The sequence below is a fragment of the Rattus norvegicus genome, chromosome 5 (genome assembly GCF_036323735.1).
Source record: "Rattus norvegicus strain BN/NHsdMcwi chromosome 5, GRCr8, whole genome shotgun sequence".
NCBI classification, from domain to species: Eukaryota; Metazoa; Chordata; class Mammalia; order Rodentia; family Muridae; genus Rattus; species Rattus norvegicus.
In genome coordinates this window covers 6,397,065-6,405,671 of record NC_086023.1, presented here as the reverse complement: position 1 = coordinate 6,405,671, position 8,607 = coordinate 6,397,065, and positions in this window count along the sequence as shown.

Below are 8,607 nucleotides of genomic sequence, written 5' to 3'. Positions count from 1 at the left end.
CCAGCCCTGATATTCCCCTACACTGGAGGAGGGGGTGTCCAGCCTTGGCAGGACCAAAGGCTTCTCCTCCCATTGGTGCCCAACAAGGCCATCCTCTGATACATATGCAGATGGAGCCATGGGTCTGTCCATGTGTACTCTTTGGGTGGTACTTTAGTCCCTAGGAACTCTGGTTGGTTAGTATTATTGTTCTTATGGGGTTGCAAAGCCCTTCAGCTCTTTGGATCCTTTCTCCAACTTCTCCAATACAGACCCCATTCTCAGTTCAGTGGTTAGTTGTTAGCATTGGCCTCTGTATTTGTCATGGTCTGGCTTACCCTCTCAGGAGACTGTGATATCAGGCTCCAGTCAGCATGCAATTCTTGGCATCAACCATATTGTCTAGGTTTGGTGGATATATATATATATATATATATATATATATATATATATATATATATATATATAATCGGCTGGATCCCCTGGTCTGAATGGCCGTTCCTTTAGTCTTTGCTCCAAATTTTGCCTCCATATCTCCTCCTATGAATATTTCTGTTCCCCTTTTAAGAAGGACTGAAGCATCTGCACTTTGGTTGTCCTTGTTCTTGAGTTTCATGTGGTCTGTAGATTGTATCTAGGGTAATGCCAGCTTTTGAGCTAATATACACTTATCAGTGAGTGCATACCATGTGTGTATTTCTTTGTGATTCAGTTACCTCACTCGGGATGACATTTTCTAGTTCCTCTGAATTTCATAAAGCCATGTTTTTGATACCTGAATAGTACCACATTTTCTGTATCTGTTCCTCTGTTGAAGGGCATCTGGGTTCTTTCCAGCTTCTGGCTACTATAAATAAGACTGCAATAAACACAATGGAGTCCTTGTCATATATTGGAGCATCATTTGGTTATGTGGCCAAGAGTGGTATAGCTGGGTCCTCAGGTAGCAATATGTCCAATTTTCTGAGGAACCTCTATACTGATTTCCAGAGTGGTTGTACCAGCTTGCAATTGCACCAACAATGTACGAGTTCCTCTTTCTTCACATCCTCCTCAGCATCTGTTGTCACTTGAGGTTTTGAACTTAGCCATTCTGATTGGTGTGATGTGGAAGCTTAGGGTTGTTTTAATTTGCATATCCCTGATGACTAAGGATGTTTAACATTTCTTTAGGTACTTCTCAGCAATTTGATATTCCGCAGGCTGAGAATTCTTTGTTAAGCTCTGTATCTCATTTTTCAATAAGGTTATTTGACTCTCTGGAGTCTACTTTCTTGAGGTCTTTGTACATATTGGATATTAGCCCTCTATTGGATGAAGGATTGGTAAAGATTTTTCCCAATCTGTTGGCTGCCACTTTGTCCTAATCACAGTGTCCTTTGCCTTACAGAAGTTTTGTAATTTTGTGAAGTCCCAATTGTTGATTCTTTATCTTAGAACATAGGCCATTGGTGTTCTGTTCAGGAAATTTTCCCCAGGGCCCCTGTGTTCAAGGATCTTCTTAACTTTATCTTCTATTAGCTTGAGTGTATCTTGTTTTATGAGGAGGCCCTTGATTCACTTGAACTTGAGTTTTGTACAGGGTGATAAGTGCGGATTCATTTGCATTCTTCTACATACTGAGCTCCAGTTGAACCAGAAGCATTTGTTGAAAATGCTATCTTTTCACTGGAGAAAATTTCCTGAACAAAACACCAATGGCTTATGCTCTAAGATCAAGAATCAAAAAATAGGATCTCATAAATCTACAAAGCTTCTGTAAGGCAAAGGACACTGTTGTTAGGACAAAACGGCAACTAACAGATTGGGAAAAGATCTTTACCAATCCTAAAACTGATAGAGAGTTTTTATCCCAAATATACAAAGAACCCAAGAATTAGACTGCAGGGAGACAAATAACCCTATTAAAAATAGGGTTCAGAGCTAAACAAAGAATTCACAGCGGAGGAATGTTGAATGGCTGAGAAGCACCTAAAGAAATGTTCAACATCTTTAGTCATAAGGGAAATGCAAATCAAAACAACCCTGAGATTTCACCTTACACCAGTCAGAATAACTAAGATCAAAAATTCCAGCAACAACAGATGCTGGTGGGGATGTGGAGAAAGAGGAACATTCTTCAATTGTGGGTAGGATTGCATACTGGTACAACCATTCTGGAAATCAGTCGGAAGGTTCCTCAGAAAATTGGACATTGCACTACCTGAGAACTCAGCTATACCTCTCTTAGGCATATACCCAAAAATGCTCCAACATATAAAAAAGACACATGCTCCACTATGTTCATAGCAGCCTTATTTATAATAGCCAGAAGCTTGGAAAGAACCCAGATGCCCTTCAACAGAGGAATGGATACAGAAAATCTGGTACATCTACACAATATAATACTACTCAGCTATCAAAGACAATGACTTTATGAAATTCATAGGCCAAGGGATGGATCTGGAAAGTGTCATCCTGAGTGAGGTAACCCAATCACAGTAAAACACACATGGTATGCACTCATTGATAAGTGGATATTAGACCAAATGCTTGAATTACCCTAGATGCACAGAACACATGAAATTCAAGAGGGATGATGAAAATGTGGGTGCTTCACTCCTTTAAAAGGAGTTTTTTGTTTCAATTTCCATTTTTAGATCAATTTTGTTCCAATTTTGTTCAATTCTTTCACCTGTTTGGTTGTGTTTTCCTGTAATTTTTTAAGGGATTTTTTGTTTTTCACCTTTAAGGGCTTCTATTTGCTTACCTGTGGGTATTTTTGGGGGGTGGTTATTTCTGTACTTCTTAATATCCTCTATCATCAACATGAGATGTGATTTTATGTCCAAATCTTGTTTTTCCAGTGTGTTGGGATATCCAGTGTTTGCATTGGTGAGAAAATTGGACTCTGATGATGTCAAGTAGTCTTGATTTCTACTGCTTAGGTGTCTTCCCTCGCCCCTTGCCATATGGTTGTCTATGGTATTACCTGGTCTCACTGTCTATGACAGTAACTTGACCCTTCTGTAAGCCTGTGTGTCAGCACTCCTGGAGACTCAAGTGAGATCCGGGTACAGAGAGGTATTGGACCAACTCATCTCTGAGCACAGGCAGAAACTGAAAGGATCCTGTCCCAGACTGTTTCTTGGTTAATGTGTCCTGAGGGCTACAGGCAGGTTCTTTAGAGCAGAGGTAGTGATCTAACCTCTGCTTTCAGGAGTGTCAGTGTTCCTGACAAATGGCTTTCAGCTCTGGGTACAGGCAGAGAGTGAGGAGTGTCCATTTTAAGTTACATGCACTTTCCAAACACATTGAATAGAAAAAAGAAAGATCAGAACCTAATTTTCTCAGCAATTTTCACTGCTGATTTATTTTTGAACTTTGATATTTATTATAAGGTATAATATCTGTCATCTGACCTTGGAGTTTTAATCGATATTTGAATCAGACATCTTGTGAGTCAAAGTTCTCAACCATTCAGACATTTTGATCATGTGAAATCCCTTATCATATGATCGAGTAACTTAAAATCCCTGGGGGAATTAATGGTAAGTAGTGCTGTGACACTTAAGTTTAACTGCATTGAATTTAACTTCCATATCTGCCCTGGAGAAGCTTGAAGTCTTATTCACAATACACATTGTTGACAATGTGATAGCCATTGTCATAAGTAAAACATCTGAAATAAAAGGGAATATGTTCAAGTCAATAGGATGTATTACTCTGGTAGAGTCTGAAGGTAGAGCCTGATTAGACAAGATAGTCATTCAAAATGCCCCTTTTGTGGTTAATGATGCCACTAGTTCCATGGCCTTGTGTCCTCACAAAATATAATGTTGTCTGGATTTTTGTTTTTATTATAAATGGGGCCACACTTTCACAAGCAGTCATGTAGCTGGGTGAATGGAGTACTTTTTGTATATCTAACACTGTCTGATTATTAAGCCTTTCAATATAAAATTTTGACTGAGTGTTGCTGTTATAGAAGATAGGAAATTACTTGAGAACTATGAGGGCTAGAATGGACAATTCTCACAAAACTGAACAATTCTCTGGTGTTTGAGTTAATAGAAAATAAAACAGCTAGAGGGAATAATTGATTACTTAACAAAAGGGCTATACATTGTCTTGAGAGGAGTTATGGGGAACTAGGAGGAGACTATTGTGTTCCTAAGCATCATGTTTTCAAAATGCAAACACAGAAGTAAAGTTGCCTTGGAAGATGAGATGAAAAAACTTTATCTTGGTTCCAAAACAAAATGGAATCCACCAAAATATAAAGACAAGGGGAGACTAGGCAACGTTCTTCAGTAAAGAGTTGTTGTCTCTCCCAGTTCATTTCTCTCCCTGGAGTATGCACCACCATCAATTTTATGAAGACATGCTTTTATTTGGCACTGTAAGTTGGTACTCAGTTGACCCTCCTCAAAGAATCATAAATCCTCTCTGCCCAGGAGATTCACCATCTGAATGGGAAAACCTTTGCAAATGTTTCCCTTAATCTTACAAGAATGACTAATTTTACACATGTCACAAAGAAGAGTTTTGTTCCAAACACAGTTTCTAGAAATAGTAGGGCATGTCAGTGTGACAGATGAAAACTTTCTTCACAAGAACCAAACCAGAATGTTCTGGCAACTCATCAGCAAGTCCAAATTGCCCATTTTCAAGAAGATTGGAAGAACATAGGCTTCTAAAGATGGATCATTCCCAGATGGTTGTGCAGATGAGCTTAGTAGTATTCCCAGCAAAATTTCAGTCCCTAGAGGGTTTTCCCATCATCCTTGGATTCTTCTTTCTTACTTGTTTCTCTTGTTAGGTGAAAGCACATGTCATTATGAGCCTAAACAAGCTTAATTGAACATGTAGATCAATTGTATAATTGTGAGCAGTATAAAACATCACATTTAGATTGAAATGTTATGCATATAAAATGTACTAGCAAATTCAAAATAAGATGAAGAGACTTACATTGAAATACAAACCACTTATAACCATATTAGTAAATTCACTGAACAAAAGATGGAAAAACAAGTCTATACCCTTTTCAATAACTGGCTTAGATCAGTGCCTTCATCTTTCTCTTTCTCCATGCAATTAGTTGCCCTAATTTTTAACCTCCTTCCATACCTACAAGAGTTTGACTCTAAAGATAACAAGTTCCTTCTTACAATATAAAGAAATAGTACAAGGTGACTTGGCCAAGTGTGAAAAGAATATGTGCATTTATTGGAATAAGGTCAGTTTTAGCTGTCATGGTAAGATAGATGCATCGATGTTGTGTTCTGAACTTGGACTGAAAAGTTGCAGAGTTATTATAAATATCTTATAGAAGATATTGTCATGGCAGATGTTAGTAAATGAAGGAAGAAAAACTCAAGGTGTAGTGACATTTCGGGAAATAGTTCAATAGACAAAGTGCAGAGTTACTTTAGCAGAGGCTAGTATATGATACAAAGAACAAATTATGGATAATATTTGAGGCCCGGATAAACTGAATATTTACATCACAGCACATAACTTTTTCTATCATGTTTGAAGCTTAGTGATTTGAACAACTATAGAATTTAGGAAATGAAAATATTACTCTTACTTGTCAGTTTCTGTATTTGATATAAGCATCATAGGCAAGTAAGAGTTAATTACTTTGGAATCTTTACATGTATAAATGTAGCACTGAGTCAAGAGTCTGGAATTTATTTTTACCTCATATTAGCTAAAGCATCTTTATTTTGCTAGTCAACCAAATATGCCTGATTAGAGAGTAACCAGAGGTTTTTTTTTCTGTGTAACACAGAAATAATAAGTTCTTTGCTAAAGTATCCCACATGCGCTGTGAGTGTGACTTGGACTGAGTTCTGAGAACAAGATGGACATGTTCTTCTGGAGCATACAGTTTCTGTCCTACTTTGTTGGGTGAGTGATTTTCACGGTTTGTATTGCTGTGAAGCTTTTGCATATTTTCTTGTCATTAGTAAATAAAAATATATTGTAGTTCACAAATATATAGTGTAATGACTATCAAACATTTTAATTCCATTTAGGAAATATGCTATGGCCAATGTACCCACACATACCTAAATCCTCCTTGCTCATATTTATTAGAATATCAACAGAAGTAGCGATTGATTATTCTAACTCATTTTAATATGTAAATGTAAAATGTAAAAATCCTGGGTCCTGTGGAAAAGAAGATAAGAGAGTAAGCAACCATGATGGAGGACAGAAAAACATGGCAATTGGCCTCTGTGGTGCTCAGTTAAAGAAAGCACGTTGAATCTACTGAACTCAGAATTTAACATCTTTTTAAGGTAAAAATGTCTTTTATTGGTCCTCTTATGACCTAATTTCTGTTCAGAAACTTTCCAGCAATTTCATTCTTCCCTAATTTCACTTGCAGAGAAGATAAGGCAATTTTTGGGAATTAGGCAGTACAATATTATCACTCTTAGCAATGGCGCATGTACCATACTCTTTAGAAGACCATGAAAATGTTATTCACAGTGTTTTTGGAACTATCTCTCTGCCTCAGTGTCTCTGTCTCTCTGTTTCTGTGTCTGTGTGAGTGTCTGTCTCTCTCTGTCTCTTTGTGTATATTGTGTATTGTATGTTGTGTGTTGTATCTCTGTGTGTGTGTGTGTGTGTGTGTGTGTGTGTGTGTGTGTGTGTGTGTGTACCATACTCTTTAGAAGACCATGAAAATGTTATTCACAGTAGTGTTTTTGGAACTATCTCTGTGCCTCAGTGTCTCTGTCTCTCTGTTTCTGTGTCTGTGTGAGTGTCGGTCTCTCTCTGTCTCTTTATGTATATTGTGTATTGTATGTTGTGTGTTGTCTCTGTGTGTGTGTGTGTGTGTGTGTCCATGTAAGTTTATATGTACCACATACATGCAGGTGCCCATGGTGGTGTTTGATCCTCTGGAACTGGAGTTACAAATGGTTGTGAGTTGCCTAATATGGGTGCTGAGAACCACACTTAGGTCTTCTAAAGATAAATAACCATCCTTATGTGCTAACCTGCCACTGTAGCCTGATTTATGCTTTCCTAAATTTACAGAATCAACCATTTTAAGATACATAAAGTATATCATGCTTTTCATTGGGTTTCTATTTAGGCAGGTTGTTAGAAACTTTTGGTACCAAGAAACTTCGGAGTACCTAAATACAATTTCAGGCTTATAATTTCATTATAAGGTTTTGCCCGGAGAAGGCTTGTCTGTTTTTTAAAAAGGAACTCTAGAGTCTACCCTCTGTCATCATTCCTAAAAATCATAATATGTCTGTGGTCAGCATTTTCTTTACTTACTGACTTTGCAGCTTTGTCAGCAAACTCTGAGTCAAGAGTCATAAGTAAAGTTACCAAGGATACCAGATAACTAGTTTGAACTGGATCAGGTCATATTGGTGCTGGCAAATATTTTCACATGAGCAAACTAAACCTTGCATGTTCACTGAAACTGCTTTATGCTATGCCTGGAATCTTGGGGTCCCATTTAACATTCCAGATGATACAGGGGAAATTTAGACCCTCTGTTCAGGTTCTTGGTCTCAATATAAGAATTTAAGAATGGATCAAAACAAAATCTCTATGAAAATTTTACTAAAGTCTAAAGGAGAAAAGAGAAAATACTATAGGCAATTGCCTCTAGGAGAAAAGGAAAGGCTATGGTATTTATATCAGTATAGAGGTTACAGACACATGGCAGTCAGACATCCATATGGTAGGGAAGGAAGCTAAGGAGAAAGAATGAGGAAGACCCAAATATTGGGAAAATCCAAAATGTTAAGAAAAGCATGATTAGAAAAGAGTTAGGATTAAGGAGAAGTTACACTCTTCTGAATAACTTGGAAACAAAGGCAGACTCATAAAGCTGAATGGATGTAGCTGGGTAAGCTACTTTACCATGAGCAGGGATTCTAGAAAGGAAGGGTATAGCATCTCATTAAAGGAAAGGTTAGTTCTGCCTGTTTCTTTAGCACAGCTTCAGGTCAACCCTCTCTCCTAGGTGTAGTCCTTGGGAGGCAAGAACAACCTACCTGTAATGTTAGATCCTGATCCAGCTAGAAATTCTATTTTCTTGATCATAAATAGCTTCTATTATTGGGCCTTTGCTGTTATTCCAACAGTGTCTCTGGGCTTATGGACTATGGGAAAATGAAACAGCACCCTTTTTAAAAGGGTTGGTAACTGTTTCTGTTTCTCACAATTTTCTTCTTTCCAACCTTAGTATAAACTATCACCGTTGTGTATGTAGCAAAACCAAAATGTGAACACACACACACACACACACACACACACACACACACACACATTGGCTACTGTGACTTATCTTCTAGCTTAGATTTCTTGTGCCATACACTTTCCTTGCTCTCTTTGAAAGTAATAGGACCTTTCTCAGTTGTAGTAATGTGTTGATCCGTTACTATATTGTTCTTCATTTGTTTTTGCTTGCTTGTTCTTACTGTGTAGCCTAGGATGGTATCATGTTAGCCAGATGAATGGGTAGTATGTTAAGAGGTCCTCCCCTCTGACTCTTGTGTGCTGGTATTAGAATTACATCATTACATTTAGTTTTTCTCCTGATGTGTATAAGGTTCCAAGAAGGAAGAGGCATTTATTGGGGGCTGCTGTATTTTCATTCTCTAG